Source organism: Ovis canadensis, chromosome 9, assembly GCF_042477335.2.
Source record: "Ovis canadensis isolate MfBH-ARS-UI-01 breed Bighorn chromosome 9, ARS-UI_OviCan_v2, whole genome shotgun sequence".
NCBI classification, from domain to species: Eukaryota; Metazoa; Chordata; class Mammalia; order Artiodactyla; family Bovidae; genus Ovis; species Ovis canadensis.
The window spans coordinates 54,744,590-54,759,674 of NC_091253.1; the positions used below are offsets into that span (position 1 = coordinate 54,744,590).

Sequence of the window (15,085 nt, forward strand, 5' to 3'; positions counted from 1 at the left end):
TCTCTCTTCAGCCTCAAAGTTGTACCAGAATAAGGACGGAATGTATGAGCTTTTCCATGGCTTTACCTCTTAGATGACTTGCAGTCTCAAAGACTAGGTTAAGATTAATATGGAGGACATCAGAGCCCAAGGGAGACTTTGGATTTGTTGGACAGTCATTCTTTAAGGCTGTGTGTCCATTTCCCATAATTTTTGCTTTATGCTTTCAAATGACCCTGTTATACCTTCCTTAGGCCTGTGAGTTAAAAGACCCCTGGCTTGCTGAGTGATAATTTAATATGTTGTACACACTGCTACTCAATATGGCTTTGTAGCTTTGGCTTTTGTATTCCTCAAAAACATCACACAAAACAACCTTTTGCTACCTGTGTCATAAAGTCCATTTTCCTGGAAAGAATAAAAAAGTAGAAGGAAAGGAAAAAAAAAATCACTGTTAAAAAAAACAAAAAACTTCAAATATGACCTTCAGAATTTAAATGCAATTACACCTCTTCTTTCATTCTTTTTTTTTTTTTTCATTTCTATTACACATTTCTCTGAGCTTTGTGTTTTCTGGGTTCATCATATCCTGGCCCCTCCCACCTGACCCAACATAATTCTTGGCAAAGAACAACTCCAATGGATGATATGGTTGTTTTTTGAGGGATGAATCGCTTGAGAGGTTGCTGAAAAACACCTCCATCTGGGGTCCTGTCAGCTTCTCAAGAGTGCAAAGAAAGCAATCTGTAGCTGTTTTACAGCCATGGGAAGTTTTTTTTTAAGATGATGGATAATTCAACCTGGCAATTGGTTCCTTCCCTGTGAGTACAGAATAAAAGGGGACCACCCCTGGGATTATTAACCCTGAAAGTGATTGTTCAAACCCAGTTTTATCATTTTTATCACAAGAAGTCCACTTCATCTCAGCTTGTAGAAATTTTCAGGTGTGACTTGAGAAATGTGTTTATTACCATTTGATTACTTATCAAAGAACAGAGAATAAGGAAAGCGATTTCGCAAAGTCCATGAAATGTCATACTTTTTTGTAAGCTCATAAATTTTATCGGTAACTAGCCAGTAACCAAAACCCAACAGCTTTTTATTCAGCATGTAAGACAAGTGCCACCCAAGTGCCCCATTTGTTTTTACCAAACAGAAAGCTTATTCTCCCTAGATCCGTTAGCTAGTCCTTTTCGAAGTGGTAAACAATAATTCTTGGACTGCAAGATCAATCCTAAAGGAAATCAACCCTGAATATTCACTGGAAGGACGGATGCTGAAGCTGAAGTTCCAATACTCTGGCCATCTGACAAAGAGCTTCTCATTGGAAAAGACTCTCATGCTGGGAAAGACCGAAGGTAAAAAAAGAAGGGAGCGGCAGGGGATGAGATGTTTAGATAGCATCACCAATTCAATGGACATGAATTTGAGCAAACTCTGGGAGATAGTGAAGGGCAGGAGAGCCTGTGTGTGCTGCAATCCATGGGGTTACAAAGACTCAGACATGACTTAGCAACTAAACAAAACCAGCAAAACAAAAATTCAGGACCGCAAACAGGAAAGTTTCAGGAAGTCAAGTATGCAGGAGACATAAGAGACACAGGTTCGATCCCTGGTCGGGCAGATCCCCTGGAGGACAGCAGGGCCACCCACTCCAGTTTCTTGCCTGGAGAATCCCATGGACAGAGGAGCCTGGTGGGCTATAGTCCATAGGGTTGCAAAGAGTTGGGCATGACTGAATGACTTAGCAAGCATGATAAACTTCTATCATCTGATGTATCTGGAACATGTCTTTTCTAAACCTAACAAATGCACCAGTATTAAGAACACAAATTCCAGTACTTCAGTTTTTCATTCCTGTCTCTAAGTCACTGAATTTATCTTCTCTGATCCAGTTCCCTCTCATTCAGGGAAGAAAAAAGAATAAGGTTGGATTCCAGTCTGGGCTGCTCCACTTGACCAAGCTGTATAAACATTTAGAGCCAACGATACCTGATCTTTAACTGGGGAAACACTAAAATATTGTCACATAAGGTTTTTGTGAGAATTTTTCTTTTTTATTAAAAAAATTATTTAATTGGAGGATAATTGCTTTACAATGTTGTGCCGGTTTCTGCCTTACATCAGCATGAATCAGCCATGGGTATTCATATGTCCCCTCCCTCTTGAACCTCCCTCCCACCCCTCTAGGTTTCCACAGGGTGCCAGGCTGAGCTCCCTGTGTTAAACAGCAAATTCTCACTGGCCATCCATTTCAAGGATATGTGGTAAGGTATATGTTTCAATGTTACTTTCTTGATTCGTCCCACCCTCTCCTTCCCCCACTGTGTCTACAAGTCTGTTCTCTATGTCTGCATCTCTATTGCTGACCTGCAAACAGGTTTATCAGTACCATTTTTCTAGCTTCCATATATATGTGTTAATATATGATACTTGTTTTTCTCTTTCTGACTTACTTCACTTTGTATAACAGACTCTAGGTTCATCCACCTCAATAGGACCGACTCAAATTTGTTTCTTTTTATGGCTGAGTAATATTCCATTGTATATATATATATATATACCACAACTCCTTTACCCACTCCTCTGTTGATGGACATCTAGGTTGCTTCCACATCCTGGCTATTGTAAATAGTGCTGCAGTGACACTGGGACACATGTATCTTTTACAACTGTGGTTGTGAAATTCCATTTGACCACACTTTTTAAAAGTTATATTATATGCCAGGCACAGTGGTGGGTGCTACGGATACAATAGTTCCTACCATGATGGGCTTATACTCATAGCCCTGGCAAGAAACACCTGTCTGAGAAACACCTAACTTATCACAGCCTTTCAGTGCATAGCTGCTGCTGCTGCTGCTAAGTCACTTCAGTCGTGTCCGACTCTGCGCGACCCCATAGATGGCAGCCCACTAGGCTCCTCTGTCCCTGGGATTCTCCAGGCAAGAACACTGGAGTGGGTTGCCATTTCCTTCTCCAATGCATGAAAGTGAAAAATGAAAGTGAAGTTGCTCAGTCGTGCCCGACTCTTGGTGACCCCATGCAGCCCACCAGGCTCCTCCATCCATGGGGTTTTCCAGGCAAGAGTACTGGAGTGGGGTGCCATTGCCTTCTCCATCAGTGCATAGTATTATTACCTCTACAGAAAAATATTTTTCTCACCCTTTAAAACTTAAAGGGCTGAAATCAGTTGCTTTTACAAGTGCGTTTCACTGTAAATATCAGAAGCAACCCATGATTTAGTCGTGTATATTTTAACTTTCTTTGGTTATTGGTAGTGTTTTTATTTCTTAACATTTTCACATGTATTTGAATCTAATCATTGATCAGTTTCTCTGTTTGGGACTATTTCCTTTCTTCTCAGGTAGCTCTTTGGCATCTGAAACACACATATGGATAGTCTCATTATTTTCTACAACCATGATTTATATAAAATGAAGAGGGAAAATTTCACAGATGGTCTTGTAGTAATGGATTCTTTATTGGTACAAGCTACCCATGTTCAGTTTTTTAATAAAGACAATTTACCAGATGTGGAAAAGGATTTCCAATGTTGCCCTTCACAAGGTATTAGATAAGATGAATGTAGTGGATGCTTTTGATTACCCCTCCTAAATCTATTTCCCCTCGTTAAACCCTAACAGAACTGACTTGCTCAGATAAACACCCCATCCCCATATCAGGAATGAGTCTGTCAGCCGATTAGAGCTTGGATATCCCTGGCAGCTTTTGTTAGTCTGGAGGTCTGGAGATAGCCACGTGCTGTAAATGGACTCAATCAGGTTTAAGGCAAGGATTGATATTCCAAGGTTTAAGGAAAAATAAGATCCACTCTGCTGTTGAATATAAACAATGTGTTTATATGCCATGGCAGCATAATTAAGAAGAGAGTGAACTTTGGGGTGAGGCAGATTCTTTGGACCATTGGATGGAGACACAGAAAGAACCCAGGTCTTTAATGACCTTACAGAATAAACCAACTTTCAAGCCTGTCCTGCCTCTGGACTTCCTGTTGTATAGTGTAAAATTTATAGTGTAACATTTTCCTTTATTCTGTAGGCCAGTTCGTCATCTGCTTTTAACCAAAAGCATGCTGCACAATAACAGTGATTTTACTTATTTCAGCTATTTTTAAGAATTACATAAGGAAAACCAATAGAATAATTAAATTTAATGTTTATTTAACAGTAAACATTCATCTCACACGCTAGCAAAGTAATGCTCACAATTCTCCAAGCTAGGCTTCAACAGTATGTGAACCATGAACTTCCAGATGTTCAGGCTGGATTTAGAAAAGGCAGAGGAACCAGAGATCAAATTGCCAACATCTGCTGGATCATCGAAAAAGCAAGAGAGCTCCAGAAAAACACCTACTTTTCCTTTATTGACTATGCCAAAGCCTTTGACTGTATGGATCACCACAAACTGTGGAAAATTCTTAAAGAGATGGGAATACCAGACCACCTGACCTGCCTCTTGAGAAATCTGTATGCAGGTCAGGAAGAAATAGTTAGAACTGGACATGGAAAAACAGAAGGGTTCCAAATAGGAAAAGGAGTATGTCACGGCTGTGTATTGTCACCCTGCTTATTTAACTTATATGCAGAGTACATCATGAGAAACACTAGGCTGGATAAAGCACAAGCTGGAATCAAGATTGCTGGGAGAAATATCAATAACCTCAGATATGCAGATGATACCACCCTTATGGCAGAAAGTGAAGAAGAACGAAAGAACCTCTTGATGAAAGTGAAAGAGGAGAGTGAAAAACTTGGCTTAAAACTCAACATTCAGAAAACTAAGATCATGGCATCCGGTCCCATCACTTCATGAAAAATAGATGGGGAAACAATGTCAACAGTGACAGACTTTGTTTTTTTGGGCTCCCAAATCACTGCAGATGGTGACTGCAGCCATGAAATTAAAAGACACTTATTCCCTGGAAGAAGCTATGACCAACCTAGACAGGATATTAAAAAGCAGAGACTTTACTTTACCAAAAAAGGTCCATCTAGTCAAAGCTATGTAGTCATGTATGGATGTGAGAGTTGGACTGTAAAGAAAGCTAAGCACTGAAGAATTGATGCTTTTGAACTGTGGTGTTGGAGAAGACTCTTGAGAGTCCCTTGGACTGCAAGGAGATCAAACCAGTCCATCCTAAAGGAAATTGGTCCTGAATATTCATTGGAAGGACTGATGCTGAAGCTGAAACTCCAATACATTGGCCACCTGATGTGAAGAACTGACTCATTAGAAAAGACCCTGATGCTGGGAAAGATTGAAGACAGGAGAAGAAGGGGACAACAGAGGATGAGATGGCTGGATGGCATTACCGATGTGATGGGCATGAGTTTGACTAGTTGGTGATGGACAGGGAGACCTGGTGTGCTACAGTCCATGGGGTCACACTGAGCAGCTGAACTGAACTGTAAACAGGTGACGCTAGTGGTAAAGAGCTCATCTGCCAATGCAGGAGACATATGACTTGGGTTTGATCCCTGCGGGAACATCCCCTGGAGGAGGGCATGGCATCCCACTCCAGTATTCTTGCCTGGAGAATCCCTATGGACAGAGGAGCCTGGTGGGCTACAGTACAGACAGTCACATAGAATCAGACACAACTGAAGAGGCTTAACATACACACAATAGTAAACAACATATTTCACACGTGGGAAACACATATTGATATTCTTTCTTTCCTCCCTGAATACTATTCTCTAAAACACCCCTTTAATTTTGATGGCAGCTTAAAAAAACTGTGTGTGCTTTCAAAAGGGGAGATTACTCAATAGCTAAGACTCATCTTGCATTTGCAAGAAAAATAGGACAGTTTAAAATATTTGCTGAATTTTCTGAAAGCTTGCATCTTGTGGAAGAATGAATAATAGGATGTTCACTTATGGAACAACAACAACAACAAAACCCCCTCATGCCCAAGGACAAAGAAATCTATTAAGTAATTCCATCTAAGAAAATTAATGTTCACATGCAGATTCTATATTAGAGAGGTCTCTGAGCTGTATTTCCCTTGTTGAAAGATTGTGTTTTGATGCACATGAAAAATTTCATTAAAAAGCAATAAATAAGAGGCAACTTGGCAGAGAATACTCAAGAGAGCTAAATGGAGTCTCCCTTCTTTGTTCATAGTTTATAGTTGCAATATAAAGTACTCAGAACATGAAGAAGCTCCCTGTGGCAGTTTGCCTAGAACATGAAGATTTAGACTTCTCTTGGATCAACATTAGGCAGAAGTGACGACCTTTTTTTGTTATTGTTGCTACAGTTATTTTCACAAGAGAGAAAAGAAAAACATAATCTTCAAAAGCCTTACTCTTGTACTTCACTTTGTAGCAGACAATTTCTCAAGAGGTTGAATGCCCACCCTGACATCTCATATGTAATGGCTGATCAAGAAATACTTGCTGAATTGAAATTGGCTTTGTGTAAACTGCTTTTAAATTTCTGAAATTGGCTTCTATTGTGTAGTTTGAAAATTTCCTGTTCTCTTATTAGCACAGGTCAGAAAGGGAAAAAGCAATGAAATGTAACCCTACCGTGAAGTTCTTTTTTTCTTACAATAAATATTATTTTACAGTAAAATATTATCTTTATTATATCTCAAGGACTTTTGTATATTATTGTCAAATAATTATTTGGCAAGTCCTTCTTGTGATATTGAAGAATAGGACACAATCAGAGAAAACTGTTACCACAACAGAGAACAAACCATTCATTCAACAGGTATCTACCCATGCAAGTGCCAAGGTGGCTGTAGCCATGAAATTAAAAGACTCCTGCTCCTTGGAAAAAGAGCTATGACAAACTTTGTGAATTAAAAAGCAGAGACATCACTTTGCAGACAAGGTCTGTATGGTCAAAGCAATGGTTTTTCCAGTAGTCATGTACAGATGCACCATAAAGAAGGCTGCACACCAAAGAATACTGATGCTTTTGAACTGTGGTGCTGAAAAAGACTCTTAAGAGTCCTTTAGACAGCAAGGACATCAAACCAGTCAATCCTAAAGGAATGCAAACCTGAATACTCATTGGAAGGACTGATGCTGAAGCTGCAGCTCCAATATTTTGGCTGCCTGATGCAAAGAGCGGACTCTTTGGAAAAGACCCTGATGCTAAAAAAGATTGACGGCAGGAGGAAAAGGGGATGACAGAGGAGGAGATGGTTGGATGGCATCACTGACTCAATGGACAGGAAAACCTGGTGTGCTGCAGTCCATGGGGTCGCAAAGAGTCAGACATGACTTAGTGACTAAACAAGAAGGACAGAATTGGCTTACGAAGGGGGAGAGAGAGGCTAGATCCAGGTTAGACTAGAGGTAGAGACCATAGAATTCACTGCTGAGTTTATACATAACCAAAGCAGAGTTAGAGAACAATCACAGATGACCACTACATTTTGGCCATTAGCTGAGACCGAGAAGGCCGGAGGCAGGTTTGGTGGAAAGATCAAGCTCCTTTTTCTTTCTGGACATGCTATATTTGAGATCCTATCAGGCCTTGGATAAGGTGCTGAGTCAGTTGGATTATATGAATTTGGGGTTTGGCAGGAAGCTGAGGTCAGAAACACAAATTAAGGATACATTAACATATGGTTGGGGCTTCCCAGGTGGCTCAATAGTAAAGAATACGCCTGTCAACGCAGGAGATGCAAGAGACGCAGGTTCGATCTCTGGATTGGGAAGATCCTCTGTGGTAGGAAGGGGCAACTTGCTCCAGTATTCTTGCCTGAAAAATCCCACGGACAGAGGAGCCTGACACAGGCAGTCACAAAGAGTCAGACACGACTGAGCAACTGAGCACAGGCATGCGCACACGCATGCACACACACAACATATGGTTAGTATTTAAAACCCTGATACTCACTTCTCCTAACTAGGGCAAAGAATGTTTAGAGAATAGTAAAATGTTGTAAACAGGATTTGGATTTCCCAGAAGCTGTTGGCCAGACTTTCTCTTTTCCTAGTTATTCCTTCATTCTGTTTGTAACCTTAGGATTTGAGAGTTCAGTAGAAATCATATGAGGCAAGAGAGCTGGGGAGAGAACAGCCCTGCTACTCTGCCACAAGACACACCTCATCCATACAACGCTGCTTTGTTATCACAGTGTCTCTCTCCACACACCTCAGCTCTCAATCTGAGTCAGGGTCAAATGCAACCTAAATCACATCTGGAACCAAGGGAGCTTAGGTTTTTGTAGCCTTTGCTGGCCAGAAAGACACATCAGCAGAGACTGCAGTAGGTACTGAGGGAGCCAATCTATGTCTGCCCTGCTGGTCAGCAAAACATGGGCACTGGCTTTTAATGAGGCTTTAGTTCTACAAGAGATTTGAAGAACACTTAATGGAAATTTGACATAGAGAAGTATTTTTTCCTTCTGGTGCACTACAGGGATGAAGCAGTTACAGAAAGCTGTGGAAAATTTCCCTTGCAAGCTATCAGCCGGTTTTCTAAATTAGCCTTTAATTTGTTAATCAAAAACAAGAAGTGATTGAAATTACTGGGAGCCAAACTGGGGGATACAGTCAATGAAACGGGAAAAACAAAGCAAGATCTGTTTACATTCTTGCCAAATGTATTCCTTAGTTTGGAACTTTGGAGGTTTTGTTTTTTTTGGTCTTTTTATGATGTTGATTTTGTTTGGGGACGTTTTTTAACTGGGAAGCATTCTCATATTGTGGAAAGGGATTGGTCTTTATATCTTTGGAGGTGAGTGTGTTTACTGCTTTGTGGACATACAATTAATACAGAACGTGAGATCGAGAGGGCAAACTCCTAAGTTCATTGCAGCATCATTCACAATAGCCAAGATGTGGAAATAACCCACGTGTCCAGTGCTGGATGAATGGACAAAGAGAATGTGGTATGAAGATGCAATGGAATAGTATTCAGCCCTAAGAAAGAAGGAAATCTTGCCATTTGCCACAGCGTGAATTGACCCAGAGAGCATCACGCTAAGTGAAATTAGCCAGACCGGGAAAGACAAGTACTATATGACCTCACTTGTGAATGGAAACTAAAAAAGCCACACTCATAGAAATAGCAAGTAGAATGGTGGTTGCCAAGGGCTGAGGGGTGGGGGGCATGGGAGATGCAAGACAAAGTGTATAAGCTTTCAGTTTAAGATGAATGAGATCTGGGAATCTAGTGCACAGCTCTAGTTGACTCTAGTTAATAATTTCATACTGTATACTTGGAAGTTACTGAGAGAATAGAACTTTAATGTCCTTCCCATAACAACAACAACAAAATTGCAATTTATGAGGTAAGGGATGTGTTTAACTAGCTCTATCATGGTAAACATTTCACATTATCATATTGTATGCCTTAAACTTACACAGATTTAACATGTCAATTATATCTCAACAAAGTTAGAAGAACATCAGAAGTGCAAGTCTTAAATTTTTTCATGCAGAGACTAAAGTAGCTGCAGAAGACTACCTATACATTCCTATATCTTCTCTGCCTAAAATTTCAGGGGATGTTGATAAAGATGTCTCATTTCAGTTCAGTCGCTCAGTCGTGTCCGACTCTTTGCGACCCCTTGAATCGCAGCACGCCAGGCCTCCCTGTCCATCACCAACTCCCGGAGTTCACTCAGACTCACGTCCATTGAGTCAGTGATGCCATCCAGCCATCTCAGCCTCTGTCATCCCCTTCTCCTCCTGCCCCCAATCCCTCCCAGCATCAGAGTCTTTTCCAATGAGTCAACTCTTTGCATGAGGTGGCCAAAGTACTGGAGTTTCAGCTTTAGCATCATTCCTTCCAAAGAAATCACAGGGCTGATCTCCTTCAGAATGGACTGGTTGGATCTCCTTGCAGTCCAAGGGACTCTCAAGAGTCTTCTCCTACACCACAGTTCAAAAGCATTAATTCTTTGGCGCTCAGCCTTCTTCACAGTCCAACTCTCACATCCATACATGACCACTGGAAAAACCATAGCCTTGACTAGATGGACCTTTGTTGGCAAAGTAATGTCTCTGCTTTTCAATATGTTATCTAGGTTGGTCATAACTTTTCTTCCAAGGAGTAAGCGTCTTTTAATTTCATGGCTGCAGTCACCATCTGCAGTGATTTTGGAGCCCAAAGATGTCTGGAACGTATTTAAAATCATACTGGAGCTATCCGAATACAGTGTGAATATGGAATTGTCTGTTGTATGAAAAATAATTAGGCATACAATAATTGCCCAAGTTGAATAATCTGCAGAGAGCTTTTTCAATTGCAATGGTTAATGTATTTACTTTTAATCCAAACAATAAATTACAATGATACCCTATAGTTTTTGAGTTTTTATTATCAATCTCTTTCTGGATGTTTTATATGTTTTATCTCATCTGATCCTTTTATGATTTTTTTGATCCTTTCATGATTTAGTGTTTGCTGTTTTAAGGTAGTATATTTGGTTATTTCTATCCTTTAAGGACTTGAAGAAATGATAAAGGCAATGATTATCTGTGTATACAAGAGCATGGAGAGCTAGGGTTGAATTTTGTCAAGGGTTATTCAATGTCTTAGAAGGATTACTTTGTCAATTATTGTCCAGACTTGTTCATTGTGTCTGTGAGCAATGTATGACATCAGAACTGTATAGCTGTCATCACTTGTGACTTGTTCTATTGAATCCGAAAATTTCTAAGGAACAAGAGCTTTGAAGTAAGCTCGGCCTGATAAAAAGCTCCTTGCATGGCAGTGGTGGCTGATACTGTGAAGACTGAAGGCAAACTGGCAGAATGACAACCAGCCTGTGGAGAAGGAATGCCAGCAGTGGGAGGGAAAGCAGAGAGTGAGGCGGCTGGGCCTTGTCATTGCCCCTGTGGGATCCAAGAGCCTGCAAAGGCCCAGCCCCTGGACCTGCCTTTTTCCCTTCCTTATTTTCTCTGTTAAATGAATGTGGTGACTCTGTATGATGTTGGGTGGTTTAGGTCTTTGAGTTCCTTTCCTGGAGGAAATTCTGAATTTACAGATCACCCTTGAATAACTTGAGGGTTAATCCACATATAATTTATCGTCAGCCCGCCAGTATCTGAGCTTCCTCTACATCCACGATTCAACCCATCAAGGACCATATAGTACTGTAATATTTACTATTGAAAAATATTCATGTATAAGTGGATCCTGGCAATTCAAATCCACCTTGGTAAGGGTCGACCAACTGTACTTTTCTTTTTTGGACTATCTGGCTCTATAAATGTAATCAATTTTGGAACACTTCAGTCAGGGGTTAAGAAATATGATTGTGTAATTAAAACCCCAGTTAAGATGCTTTTGGTTTCAAATAACAGGCAACCTATCTTACAATGAACTAAATCATATGGGAAATTATTTGCTTATCAATGAAAACTCTAGCAATAAGTCAGCAAAGTTTGGTCAGGGCTCCAGCTTGGTTTCTCCACAATTCTCTTAACTTTGTTCACTCAAGCCCACTTTACTCACTGTCACAAAATGGTTGCAGCAGGCCCAGGTCTCATATCCATATACCACATTGTTAGCAAGAAGGGCTTACTTTTCCTTTTCAACTGCTGAAAGGAAAGAATCCTACAGATTTGGATCAGTTAAGATGCTAAGCTCATCCTTGAACCAATCATGGTGGAAGAAGAATGTATTCTTCATGTTATCTAGGCTCACTCCTGCAGATGGTGATGGGAAGATGGTGGTGATGGTGGTGGAGGTACCGTAAAAACACATGACTACTTCACAATGAGGAAATACACAAGGTTTGTGTGTATAAACCAAGACACAATCCCAGGTGTACTTTCTTTCCAATCTCTTGACAACTGTCTTTCCTAGATTGCACCCAGGATTAGTGGGATGCCCAGGGGGTAGAGGGTGGGTGGCAGTGTTGATTTGGCAGTTTTTAATGTCCATGTACATGAGGCGCAAACTATAGGAGTGGGAGTGGAGAATATTTTTATAGGCTCCTACAAGCCAAAGCCTTCTGGAAGAATATTCTGAAGATACAGACATTTTGGCATTCAACAGTGACTCAGGAGTAAGTTTAATTAAGAATAATCAGCGAGGGGATGTTAATATTAGCAGTCTAAAATTAACCACACAGAAGCTGAAGAATCAAAGAATTGTCAGCTCTTTCAAGGGCAAAAACTAAACTGTATTTTCTTTTGTCTCCCCAAAAGGAATTTACATGAAGCTTAGTGGCTTTGTGATTCTATAAAGGCCTTGACTCTGCAGGGACACTGTTCAGGCTGCAGTTTTAGTGTCTTCTTACTAGGTACTTAACTTCCCCATTTGATGGATAAAATCTATATGATGTAGGCTTTTTGCTTTATGAATGGCCAGATCTTGGGAAGAAACACAGATCTAAAATGTTATTGAAGTCTGGAAGTCTGGAATAGTGGGGAATTTCTGGAATTCAAATGACTTTATTTATATTCTGCAGCACAGAATATGAAGGAGGCTGCTGCTGCTGTTGCTGCTAAGTCGCTTCAGTCATGTCTGACTCTGTGTGACCCCAGAGATGCCAGCCCACCAGGCTCCCCTGTCCCTGGGATTCTCCAGGCAAGAACGCTGGAGTGGGTTATGAAGGAGGCTGCTGCTGCTGCTAAGTCACTTCAGTCGTGTCCGACTCTGTGTGACCCCATAGACGGCAGCCCACCAGGCTCCCCTGTCCCTGGGATTCTCCAGGCAAGAACACTGGAGTGGGTTGCCATTTCCTTCTCCAATGCAGGAAAGTGAAAAGTGAAAGTGAAGTTGCTCAGCCGTGTCCGACTCTTAGCGACCCCATGGACTGCAGCCTACCAGGCTCCTCCATCCATGGAATTTTCCAGGCAACAGTACTGGAGTGGGGTGCCATTGTCTTCTCCGATGAAGGAGGCTAGGGCCCCTGATTGATAAACATCAGAGACCTCAGCCCTCCTACTGGCTTCCCTCCTGCCCCCAGCCACACCCCTCTACCTTTTGTAATATTATATGGGTTGGAAGAGGATTGAAGGCAGTTGATGAAGAGGGTTTGGTACAGGGTAGGTGCCAATTTATGTAATCTTTGTGATGATATCCTTCTCTGAGTAAGGCTAGGATCAGAGCTCTGTGGGAATCATATTATTCTGACATATCTATGCTGGCCTCTTCCTTTTCTATGTTACCCCAGGCCTGGAGGGCTCACAGCAATAGGAGGCCAGATACACCTCAACTTCCGCTTCTGCAGTTTAAAATTCTAGTCCTGGCTTTCCCATCACTAGCTGTGAGACTGGAGGCAAATGACTTCACCTCTGTGATCTTTCTATAAGACATGGTTAATGTTTCCCTACATTGTAGCACCACCAGTAGGATCAAATTAGGGAGCATGGAGGCATTCTCTGCAAATTGTCAGGTTATACAATGGGAGAGAGTTATTTAGTCTCTCAAACACCAGCAATGGTCTGCAGTGTTTCAACCCTGCAGTCTTTCGATGCGCCTGAGGGTTTCTTTGTTGTGGTGGGAATTCTCATTGCAGCGATACAATTTGCTCAATCTAAAAAGCAAAGCACTAAGATGCTTCTACTTTATAAAATTAGATATAGGAGAAAAAGGCATATGCAAGTCTTTGGGCTGTGATCATCCAAGTAGAATAGCAGTCAAATCTCTGATAACAGGGTTCTGACTCTAGCATTAGCACGGTTTCTGCGATTTCACTGGCCCTAATGAGATGAACAGAAGGGATGCCTACTGTGAAATATGTAACAGGAGTCAGGAGACATGGATTTTGATGGAAGGATATGAGGATATATGTCCCCTTTGAGAGTAATTCTAAAACCTCATTATGGTTGGCCACAAAAAACATTTCAAGTCCTTCCTTACTCTAAACTGCTTAAATGTAACATTTTATTCTGCTGCAATCTTTTATTTTGGTTAATCAGGATTCATGAAGAAAAGAAAGTGAACCAGCTTCTCCATCTCCACCTTAAGGGGGATCACATAGGCTGACTCTGATGCCCATTCAGAAGAGGAGGACGAGTTCATCTGGGAATGTGTGGCTGTAATGGCGTCAAGAAAAAGCTACATTTAATCCCTGCAATCCTTGACTTTAAAACAGTCACACTGTGTGAGTCAGAAGACACAGCCCTGAGGAGGGATGGTGGCAAAGACAGAAGTACCTGAATTTCTTTTTTAAATACAATATATTTTTGTACAGAATCCTTCCCTGAGTTCATCCTTAGCTCTGCTTTCCCTGAGGTTATTTCTTGTCTATCTCCCTTCCTGGATGTAAAATGCTTGGTCTGCAGGCTTATGGGTTTTGGTGTGTGTTGGAATCCAACTCCTTTGAGTGTCTGTGGAAACAGAGAAGCACACAAGGCAGGCAATTGGAGGAATTATTATTACTGCTATTTATTTTTGCCTTCTCTGCTGGACTATGCATGGAGTTGGGTGAGAAAAGAACTCTGGAGGTGAAAGGGCAGGCTGGATGTCCTTGCTTACTTAGCCCAGATCAACCAGAGCTGCAGTTGCTTCCCACCTCCAACCCTGACTCCAGAAGTCATTCTACCTCCCCATGAAACCTGTAACTCGGAATAAACACTGTTGGTCTGAAGTGGTTTCTGTCTGAGACATTTCTATTTTCAGTACCCTGTTCTTCTGCCTTCCAATATCCCCACAACAGCCAGGGAGCTGGAAACAGGGACTTACTGATGCAGCAATGACTGATTAACCCCAAATCTACGTGATTTATAAATACTTGTGGAGCACAAATCATGACAAAGAACTCACAGGAGGCTGAAGAACCAGGAGGTGATGTGGTCACAATTAACAACCGACGCCCAGTTGTAAACCTGACCTTACCCATGTGGAGGTGACAAGCGCCCCTGAATCCAGGTCATCGAGATGGATTCAAGGCTTGGCTCAATTGCTTCACCTTCCCAATACCTGATCATCCTCACTAAGGAACGGAGTCTCAGGAGGGCTGAATGAGAATAGAAATGAGGCTCTTTGTAAAGCAGTCACATGTCCTATAACAATGAGGTTCTGTTTGAGCCTATAGCCCTTGGGATTTTAAAGATGGTCTTTTTGAGTTTGGGACTTTTCCTTAATGGTTGAGAATAGAGTGCCAGAACCAAATAGACAGGTCCCTGTGCCTGGATCTCTGGATTCATGCAAA

At 41.4% G+C, this 15,085-nt stretch overlaps 1 protein-coding gene and 1 long non-coding RNA gene across 2 annotated transcripts in view; one reads left to right on the plus strand and one right to left on the minus strand.

Moving 5' to 3' along the window:
• CPA6 (carboxypeptidase A6) overlaps positions 1–15,085 on the minus strand; it is a 312,714-nt gene that overhangs the window by 169,104 nt on the left and 128,525 nt on the right. The gene's annotated exons all lie outside the window — the stretch shown is intronic.
• On the plus strand, positions 2,164–14,521 carry LOC138931594 (uncharacterized). The gene is made up of 2 exons (XR_011446635.1): positions 2,164–2,246; positions 13,851–14,521. It is a non-coding gene; the product is annotated as an uncharacterized lncRNA (long non-coding RNA).